General features: G+C 50.2%; 1 long non-coding RNA gene across 1 annotated transcript; it reads left to right on the top strand.

The window, feature by feature from the left end:
- Positions 1-4748: 4748 nt before the first annotated feature.
- Positions 4749-10191, top strand: LOC138421534 (uncharacterized). Its single transcript, XR_011249527.1, has 5 exons — positions 4749-4920; positions 7049-7127; positions 7264-7449; positions 8214-8376; positions 10058-10191. It is a non-coding gene; the product is annotated as an uncharacterized lncRNA (long non-coding RNA).
- The last annotated feature ends 429 nt before the right edge of the window (positions 10192-10620 follow it).

The following is a 10620-nucleotide window of genomic DNA, read 5'->3' as shown; positions in this document are numbered from 1 at the left end:
CGCCGGAGCATCCTTAGGGGTCAGAAGCTCATTTTGAGGCAAATGCTCAGTCTTTGTGACCCCATGGACTGTAGCCTGCCATTCCTCTGTATGTGGAATTTTCCAGGCAAGAACAGGAGCTCATATTAGAGGGCTGATGACTGTGACATCCTTGTTTACTGATTTGGCAGGAAACACTCCATTTTTCACTAGCAATCACTGAGCATATCACTAAGACAGTTTGGGAAGATGGATAGTCCCGGGGTGCTGTATGGCTGCGGTCAGAGGGTGTGGATTTCTAACCTGTGCCCTGGCCATGTACCTGGCCATGCGGCATTCTCACTTTGAGAAGAGCTCCTGTACAAGAGGCCCGCTGGAGGGGTGGTCGGCTGGCAGGCAGGGGGTGAGCAGGGGCTCACCGCACCTCACCAGGCACAGCTGTGCCTGCTTCCTTTCCCATCAAGAGCAGGCAACGACAATAGGTACATCTGAGTGACACACGAGAGGAAGGGACCAGAATTGTTCCCAGGTGGCGCAGTGGTAAAGAATCCGCCTGCCACTCCAGGCGTCGCTGGAGATGAGCGTTGGATCCCTGGGTCAGGAAGATCCCGTTGGAGTAGGAAATGGCTAACCACGCCAGTGTTCTTGCTTGGAAACCTTCTTGCCGGGAGGAGCCTGCTGGGCTGCAGTCCATGGGGCCGGGAAGAAGAGTTGGACAGGACTGAGTACCCACACATTCATTTTTCTTGTCCACTCAGGAGTCCTTTTTCAGGGTGGCCCCTTCAACAGACGTTTCGGGGCAAATACATCTGTTTTCCCCCTTGAGGCTCTTAGGCGCTGGTTTCCACAAGGACAGCGAGGACTTCCGCCATCACCCTGAGGTCTGCGAGAGGGAAGTACCAGCTCCGTGGGGCAGGCGCGGCTGACTCTCCAACTCCACTTGACAGGTCGGGACACCGGGGCTGAACGCCCACTGCTCACACCGCGGGGAAGCGGCAGAGAAGGGAGTCGAGCCGGGTCTGAGCTTCCTGCTGCCCCGAGTGTTTCTGCAGGAGGCCGCCTTTCCCCCGCAGAAGGAAGCGGTCCCGGGCCGCGGGGACCGGAGGCCGCTGGGCGGTTTCTCGGGGGACGGCGCCCTCTAGTGGTCCGCGTGCAAAAGCGAGACCGCCTGGCAGCCCCTCTCGGCCAGTCTCCTTTCTTCTTCCCGCCTACAACAGACACGTCCCGAGCGCCGACTGAGTGCTCGCCGGGACACGCTAGGACTCACAGAGACACGGTGGCTGCTGCGGCCGCAGTTACAGTCCATCTGGGAGAACAGAAGTTGCATACCCACGCGGATGCATTCGGTTGGCCGAAGAGGTCGTCTGGGTTTTTTACAGGGAATGGTACTGGAAACATCCAACCAACTTTTGGCCAGCTCAGTTTGGGCTTTCCTGGTGGCTCAGCTGGTAAAGAATCCGCCTGCAATGCAGGAGACCTGGGTTTGTTCCCTGGGTTGGGAAGATCCCCTGGAGAAGGGAAAGGCTACCCACTCCAGTATTCTGGCCTGGAGAATTCCATGAACTGTATAGTCCGTGGGGTCGCTAAGAGTCGGACAGGACTGAGCGACTTTCACTTCCACTTTCATAGAAATACAGCTTGTATTAAAAATTCATGGAGGAACCATCCCAGGTATATGAGCCTATGCCTGAAGCACTGACCTGTGGCTGGGTCAGCCAAGGCCTCTCTGGGATGAGAGGCTTGTTGTTCAGTCATGAATTTGCGCCGGACTCTCTGGGACCCCGTGAACTGCAGCACGTCTGGCTGACCTTCGCTATCTCCTGGAGCTTGCTCAGACTCTTGTCCGTTGAACTGGTGACATCATCCAACAATCTCATCCTCTTCTCCTGCCCTCAAATCTTTTCCAGCATCAGGGTCTTTCCCAATGAGTGGGTTCTTCGCATCAGGCGGCCAAAGTATAGAGAGGCTTGACTAGGAGTTAAGTGGGAGAAGGGGGTGGAGGGGGAGTGAGCATCAGTGGGGAGATTTGTGCAGAAGACACAACACGTGTGAAGGCTCTGAGCTGGGGATGCCTGGGGGGCCATAGGCCGGAGGAGGCCAGCCAAGCCGGGCAGCTGGGAGTGGGCACCTCCATGGGAGGAGCGCTGGGGCGGTGGGCGGTGAATCTCAAAGAGCTTTCTGAGCCCCAGCCAGCAGGTCTCTTGGGTGCTAGGCACATTAGGGTGGTGTCAAGATTAAAGGTGTGTGGGCTGTGGCTCCAAGTTGCCCGAGTCTGAATCCTCGCTCTGCTTTCGCCAGCCAGGTGGCCTTTGGCAGGTAGCTGGCACTCTCTGTGGCACCATCTCCTCCCTCGAATGATTGGGATGAGCACGCAGCCCTCGCAGGGCTCCTGGGAGGGGCAGGAGCGTCTGTGCAGGGAACACGCCCGCAGCAGTGCAGGGCCCGTGAGTGCTGGCGGGTACTGTCAGTGTTGTCGTCACGGGAGGATTCTGGGGCGGCGTGGCAGGATCAGAAGCTCAGTGGGGGGACTCCAGCCTCGGATGAAGATGGCTTGTAGGGGGTGGAAGCAGGGGGATGTTGGCCACGTGAGCTGGGAGGCTCTGGGGGAGGACTAGACAAGACGCACTGCCAGGGCACTTAGGAAGTGAGGTCAACCCCGTGTGGTTGATGGACTGGAGATGGGTGTGGAGGGTGTCAACTTGAAAACAGAAACAGCCTAAACGTTGCGAGTTGTTTTACTCAGGGGGGATTTTCAGGACTGCAAGCCCGGGAGACATCATCTCAGGCGACCCTGAGGAACTGTTCCGAGAAGGTGGGGGGAGGAGTTGGGTCACTTAGGAGCTTCGCAACAAGGGCAGGCAGTCTGAACGTCAGATTATTCGTTAATTTAAGTTATGGAATTTAGCGCTTTTCTGTGTATGGGGCGATTCGAGCGTCTGGGCTCACTGAAATCATTTCTTTCATATGCCTTTCTGCTATCTGGGGCCAGTATCCTGTGTTTTTCGCATCCTGAGTTCCTCTGGACTCCCTGTCGGGAGTGGCTGCAGCCTGGTGGATCACAGGGCTTCTTCTCCTTCCTGACTGCCCTGGAGGACTGGAATCGCTGATGACTCTGACATCCTTGTTTATTGATCTGGCAGGAAATATTCCAGTTCGCAAGGGTGAAAGAGAAAGGGTCCAACATGATTCCCATGATCCGGGGTTTCACAACTGGCTAGAATAGGAGATGAGGCCCAGGGGCTTTCTGTGTAATTGAGTGATGGGGAGGGTGCTGGACCGTCCAGGGTCAGATTGCGGTTCCTGAGCTTGGACCGGAAGAGCTGGCCAGGAGATGGTGTCTGCAGGGTCCAGAAGAGCTGGCCAGGAGATGGTGTCTGCAGGGTCCAGAGCTTGGAGAGTGGCCCGGGTGAGAAAAGGTTTCAGGATCACCCTCAGAAGGGCCCTTATTGAAGCTGGGGGTGAGGATGTGGAGGTGGGGCACCCGCCCGCACCCCCACAGTGGCTGGCCACACAGGAACAGATGGGAAGGACCCCAGGGCTCGAGTCTCTGGATCTGTCAGTGCCCGGCCCGGAAGGTGCATCTGTCTGCTGGACTCAAGCACTCCTCCCTCTGTGGTACCGCTTGGCCTCAGTCCACTGCGAGTTTTTCCTGTTTCTTTTCGATGCTGCTCCCCTGACGCCTTCTGCCATCTTGTGGTCATCCCGGTAGCGTTTGCTTCCTCTCCTCTGGTTCCAGGCCCTTCCTCTGTGTGCCCTGCTCAGCTGACACCCCTGGCAGCTCTCCATGCTTTTCATCCTTCCAGCCCCCAGCCCCTTCCCCCGAGGAGGCCTCTTCCCTGAGGTCTCTCAAATGGGAGTGTTTTTTTTTTTCAATGTATTTTTGGCTACACTGGTCTTTGTTGCTGTGCATGGGCTTTCTCTAGCTGCAGCGAGCGGGGGCTACACCCTCGTGGCGCTCAGGCTGCTCACTGCGGTACCTTCTCTTGTTGTGGAGTGTGTGAGCTCCGTAGTTTCAGGCTTACTTGCTCCACAGCAGGTGGAATATTCCTGGACCAGGGATTGAAGACCTCTCCCCTGCATTGGCAGGCAGCGTCTCAACCCTTGGACCAACAGGGAAGTCCAGTGGGAGTGGTTTGATTTTGTAAAACTCATGGATACTGGGGTAAGTCAACGGAGTGGGTGTCTTCCTTGATTCCTCGAACCTCTTCAAGACCTCCTACTTCCTTGCAAAACACCTGGCTCGTTCGAGCTCTAGGTGTTCAGCCACCTCCCCCTTCCCCTTTGCTCGTCGACGTCCTTGGCATCAGCGTCCTTGACCAACCTTCCATCCCACCCCTTCTCTGAAACTTCGTGGAGAGCTTCACACCCCAGGGTCTTCTTGTTCACCTGGAGCCTCGCCATCTGCTGTCTGTTGGGCAGGTCCAGCCCCTGGCCGTTCCTCCTCCTCCCTGTGTCCCTGGATTTGACGTTTCTTCCAGTTCTGTCAACTTTCACCTTATGTATCATGGGGTCACGTCATTAAGAGCGTGAAGACCTGGAACTATTACAGCTTCCTAATGGGCTAAACTTTTAATCATTACGAAATCACTCTCTCATAATCTTTTTTTTTAAAGTCGACTTTTGGGGGATATTAGTACATCTACACTTTTGACTCTTGTTTGCATGATGCTTCTCTTTCCATATTTTTATTTTCTACATTTCTTAACCTTACATTTTTTAAAATCTATTTTTATTTATTTATTTTTATTTTTAGTTGTTTTTTTTTTTTTTTTGATGTGGACCATTTTAAAGCCTTTACTGAATTTCTTACGGTATTGCTTCTCTTTGTTTTTACATTTTGATTTTTTGGCTGCGAAGCACGTGGGATCTCAGCTCCTCAACCAAGGAGCAAACCTGCACCCCCTGCATTAGAAGGCAAAGTCTTAACCACTGGACTGCCCGGTAAGTCTCATCTTAGCCTTACATTTAAATTGTTAAAAAAATGTTTTTCCTATCTGATATTCTTTGTGTTGATTGTAATACTTGAGCTATTTTCATTAAAGTAATCATACGCTTTGAGTTTATGTCTGCCACAGTAGTATGTGGTTTTCATTTCTTTCACCTATTTTTCCTCTTTTTGTTTGTTTTTGCCTTTTACCAGTTTTCTAGGGCTGCCGTGACTAAGTGCCACAGACTGAATAGTTTAAAACAATAGAGATCTATTCTCTCAGAGTTCAGGAAGCCTTCTGAAAAAGCAGGGGGTCATCAGCAGTGTTGTTTCCTGTGGGAGGCGCTAAAGGAGGCCCCCCTTCCCCCATCTCTCTCCTAGCTTCCGGTAATGGCCAGCAAGCCTTGGCCACCTTGACTTTTAAACGTCTTTCCAACCTGCCTGCGTACTTCTCTGGTGCTTTACTGGGCCTCTGTGTCTTTACGTTGTTGTTGCTGTGCAGCCACTGAGTGGTGTCTGACTCTTTGTGACCCCATGGACTGCAGCACGCCGGCTCCTCTGTCCTTCACCGTCTCCTGGAGTTTGCTCAGATTCCCGTCCAGTGAACTGGTTGCTGATGCTATCTGACCATCTCACCCTCTGCTGCTCCCTTCACCTTTTGCTTTCAGTCATTCCCAGCATCAGGGTCTTTTCCAGTTTCTTGGTTCTTTGCATCAGGTGGCCAAAACATTGGAGCTTCAGCTTCAACTGCAGTCCTTCCAATGAATTTAAAGGGTTAATTTCCTTTAGGACTGACTGGCTTGCTACATGGTCATCTTATAAAGACACCAGTCTTATTGGATTAAGGGCCCATTCTACTCCAGTCTGTCTTACCTACTAATTGCATCAGCAAAGACTATTTTCAAACAAAGTCAAACTCTGACCACTGAGAGTTAGACTCAACATATTATTTTTGGAGGGCATAATAATCTCTTGAATTAAATATTTTTGGGCAGGGGGCTGATGCAGGGCGTAGCATGTTGGATCTCAGTTCACTGACCAAGGATCGAACCTGTACCCCCTGCATTGGAAGAGCATAATCTTAACCACTGGACCATCAGGGAAGTTCCCTGAATTAAATACTTTTTATTACTCCATTGTGTGTCTGATAATCTCTTAGTTACATATTTTATTACTATGTTTTTGGTGATTATCATAATGATTGCAGTGTGTACCATACTTAATCAAGTCTAATATTAATCAGTGTTTTTGCCATCTCGGACAATGCAAAGACTTTGGAGCTCTGTAACTGCATTTTCTGTCATACTTTGTATGCTATTGTTGTCAAATATATCTTAACTCTACATATATTAAAAATTCCACAAAACATTATTCTTGTTTTATATAACCAATCTTTATTTACATAAAGCCTATAATTACCTTTTCCATGTGGTTTTTTCTTCCTATGATACTTCTATCTGAGCTTATTTTCTTTCTGCCTGAAGAAATTCCTTTAATAATTCCTTCACTTGAGGTGGGGGGACTTGCCTAGCTGCCCAGTGGTTAAAGCTCTGTGTTTCCACTGCTGGGGTCACGGGTTCAGTCCTTGGTCAGGGACTTAAGATCCTGCATGCTGCAAAGCGTGGCCAAAAAAGGGGGGAAATCCTTTACTGGGGTCTACTGGCTACAAATTAGTAGTTTATTCTCCTCTCCAAATTTTTGTCTTCATTTTGGAAGGCAATATCCATAGCATGTCAAATCCCAAGTTGCAGGTTTTTAAAAACATTCCACCTCTCTTAAGACATTTCATTGTCTTCTATTTCTATCTTGATTCTTGAGAAGTTAGCTGTCAATTGAATATTCTTTTGAAATGAACGTATCTTTCTTCCCTCTCATTACTTATAAGAGTCCCTGTTTGATTTTCAGTCATTTTTCTGTGACTTGCTTAGGGGAGTTTGTATTTGCTTGGAGGTTCTTGGCATTTCTTGAAACTTTGGCTTGAGGTCTTTCATAATGCCTGAAAAATTTCAGCTACTATTTCTCTGAAAATTGCTTCCACTAACCCCAGGTATTCGATGTGAATGTGACTGAATTTGGAGGGAGGGCCTTTAAAGAAGACATTAAGGTAAAACAAAATCAGTAAATGAAGATTCTGTCTTACAGGAACTCCCAGGAAGTTTCCAAGACAACTACTGTGCATAGGCAAGAACGAGGCTGGCACATAGCAGCTGCATGGCAAATGGTTATTGGACAAGGGATTGAAGGCCGCAAAGAAGCGGGGGGCGGGGGGGGGGGCGGGATGTGAAAAACCACTCAGAAGGGTAAACTTACGGATTTCCCTGGTGGTCCAGTGGTTCAGAATCTGCTTTCTAATGCAGGGGACACAGGTTCAATCCCTGGTCAGGGAACTAGGATCCCACGTGCCATGGGGAAGCAAAGCCTGTGTGCCTCAGCTACTGAGTCCATGTGCCCCAACTTGAGAAGCCACGTGCCACACTGCAAGATCCCTTGTGCGGCAACTAAGCCCCAGTGCATCCGAAAACAAAGAAAGAGAGAGAACAAAGGTAAAGGCAGATTTGTACTTCAAGAGTTAAAGCAAAATAAACTCTAGATGATTCGATTATCTAAATGTTAAAACAGTAAAATGTACTAGAAAATAGTGTAGGTGATATTTACATAATTTTTGAGTTGGAAAGCTAAAGCTTCACACCAAAGGCAAAAAAACATAAAGGAAAAGATTGATAGCTTTGACTACATCAATTAGACTCTTTTCTTCTATTAAAAACCATCAAAAAGGTTTTTAATTCAAAGTCAAATAATCAACGAGAAGCATTTTCAACATATACAACCAGCAAAGGACTGTTGCTTTTACTAGCATTCTTACCTAACCAATAACACTTTGCCAAAAAATCCCCAAAGGATAAGGAAAAGCAATGCATGATAAGAGCGCCCATACTCAAATAATAAAATGTGTATGCTTGCCAATAAGGAAGTAACAGCATATTGCAACGGTAGTGAGATGCCATATATTTAAAGATCTAATTAATCAAAGATGAAAAATAAATACTCAGAGTTAGTGAGGTTACCAGGAAGTGGATATTCCCATAGTGCTGCTGAGGTTGTAAACTCTTTCAGTCTTTTCAGAAAGCATTTTGGCAGCACAGATCCAATGACTTAGACGTTTACATATATTTTGACCGAACAATTCCTCTTCGAGGAACTTGTCCTGTGGAATCAGCTGTGAGATGAGTGAAAGGCTTCAAGGACCTCCATGATAGTGCTGTTAATCATGGGAAAAAATGCATAACATCAAAATGCTCATTTACAGGGAATGATGAATAAGCCATCTAATCAATGGAATCAAGTGAAGACAGACTTGATGATAAAGACGTTCAGTAGCAATTTCGACAGTGCGAATGCAGGGCGTGGGACCCTGAGGAGCGGTTGCCGTAGAAACCACTGCTCGCTTAGGGTCATAGGAGTTGAGCAGGGTGAGACATCCCCTCCGACCCAGACCCTCAGGAGGACCCCTCATACCTCAGCCATCCCAGACCTTCCCTCAGCCCTGTCCCGCCCTGTTCAGCCCCTCAGCTGACCGGATCCTGTCCATCAGCCCTCTTCCCCCTCCCGCCTCCCTCCCTCCTCCCCACCCCATACAGTAAACAAACCAACCCTGTCTCCCGTTTACACACACCTACACACATCCACACTCACAGGCCTTCCCATACACGCACCTTCACCCCACACTCACCACCCACACACACTTTCGCTACACCCCCCCCCCACACACACTCACACTGGATACATCCACACTCACCCTCTCACACCCACACGTGTTCACTTTCACACTCATCGAGACTCCACACCCCTACCCCTACACAAATATACACCCATGCTCACATATACACACTCGTCCATGAACATTCATTCACACACATTCACCCACTGATGCTCACACAAGCGTCTGTCCTCACACACACACTCACGTATGACACCATCCACCCTTGACTCATTCACATGCATGCTTACCAGCCACGGTCACTCACTCACATTCACTGACACAGGCAGACACGTAAGCTCATGCACTCACCATGCCCCCCTCATCTACTGTTCTCTCTGAGGTCCGCGAGCCTGCCTCTTCACCCAGCTGGCTGGCAGCTGCTCTGAGCCGTCTCTTCCCTCCTGTCTGCTGGGGTGCAGTACCCTCTAGGCACCTCAGATGGAAGATGTTTCCGCCGCACACAGGTGGTGCCCAGGAGCCCGGGGGTGGATTCATACACTCCTGACTCCTCCTCCATGGGAGACTCTGCCACCTGATTCTGTCATCCTCTCCTGCCTCAGGGCTGCCTTTGCCAGTCTACTGGACGCCCCCTAATTCACAATGACTGAGGTCACTTGAAGGGACTCTGGTGCTCATGGGAGTGGGTGACCCTTCCAGACCCCAGGCTCTGCAGCCTCGCCCCCTCCAACTCTGGTGACCTTCCCATCCCTGCACCTCAGCCACCTACCCCACTGCAGCCCTGGACTCTGGTTTCAGAAACCGCATCTCCGTTGATCCCTCAAGTCCAAATGCCCAGCTCCCGGACAACACCTCCCATCCCACCAGCTCACGCACCCAGGAGCTTCTGTCTGTTCTCACTCTCACCCTCCCCATTGCTCCTCCCTCCTTCCCCAGCTTAGATTTCAGGGCCCATCATTAACTCTCTTATAAACGGCCCCCTCCTCTCCAGCTTGCTTGCCTGGCAAAACCCTGACCCTGATGAACCCAACACTTGGCTTCTGCAGACCCATCCCTGATCAGTCCCAATGCCCAGCTCACTGAGCTCACTTTCAGTTCTGTTTTCTGATCCAAGCAGTCAGGAGGTCCCTCCCTGCTACACCACCGTGGTTCTCTAGAAGTTTCCCTGTTTCCATCCCCAAAGCACAGTTTTCCTGGGTCTCTTTCCTCAAAGCCCTGACATCTCCCACACTCTCAGCTGGTGACCTCAGCTCACTTTGCAGAGGAACAGATGTCTCTGGGGGCAGACCTCACCCTGCCACCATCACACCTCCCAACTTCTTGCCTCTGACCCACAGCAGCAAAAGTTCTCCTCACCAGGCCCACCACACCTTTGGGGTTCTAGATCCCCTCTAGCTTTTTTAGGGGACTTATTTGGCTTTTTCTTTCCTCAGCACCACAGATGCCTTCTTTAACTGGTCCCCACCAGCATGCAGCCATGCCAGGGCAGGGATCCACAAACCCCAGCTCAAGGGCGAAGCTTGGTCTGCTAACTGCACTTGTAAATAAAGTTTTATTGGCATAGTCAGACCTATCTGTTTGGTACATCGACGGCTGCTCCTGCACTAGAGCAGCCGACTTTGAAAGCTGTGACAGAGACCTGACGGCCTGTAATGCTGAAAAATCCTACTGTCTGGCCCTTCATGGACCCAGTTTGCCTCTCCTACAGCACTGGCTCCTGGCTGTGTTTTGGTGTTACAATTACACACGAGGGGGCTTTTGGAAATGAAAGGGGGTGGTTTTTGTTGTCACCTTGAGGGGCTCTACTGGCCTGTACTGGGAGAAGCCAAGGATGTTCACATTGGGCGGTGCACACACTAGTCCTGGGTCACAAAAAACTCTCAACTGCCAATCTCTCCTATGACTAAAACAAATCAGTCCATCCCGCAGTTCAGACACGGTATGCTCCCAGCTACTCACCTTTGCAACCAAACTTGCAGAAAGATTTCACCTTCCC

This window comes from Ovis canadensis, chromosome 16 (assembly GCF_042477335.2).
Source record: "Ovis canadensis isolate MfBH-ARS-UI-01 breed Bighorn chromosome 16, ARS-UI_OviCan_v2, whole genome shotgun sequence".
Classification (NCBI taxonomy): domain Eukaryota; kingdom Metazoa; phylum Chordata; class Mammalia; order Artiodactyla; family Bovidae; genus Ovis; species Ovis canadensis.
Note: the sequence above shows the minus strand (reverse complement) of the source record. Positions and strands in the feature narration are given on the sequence as shown.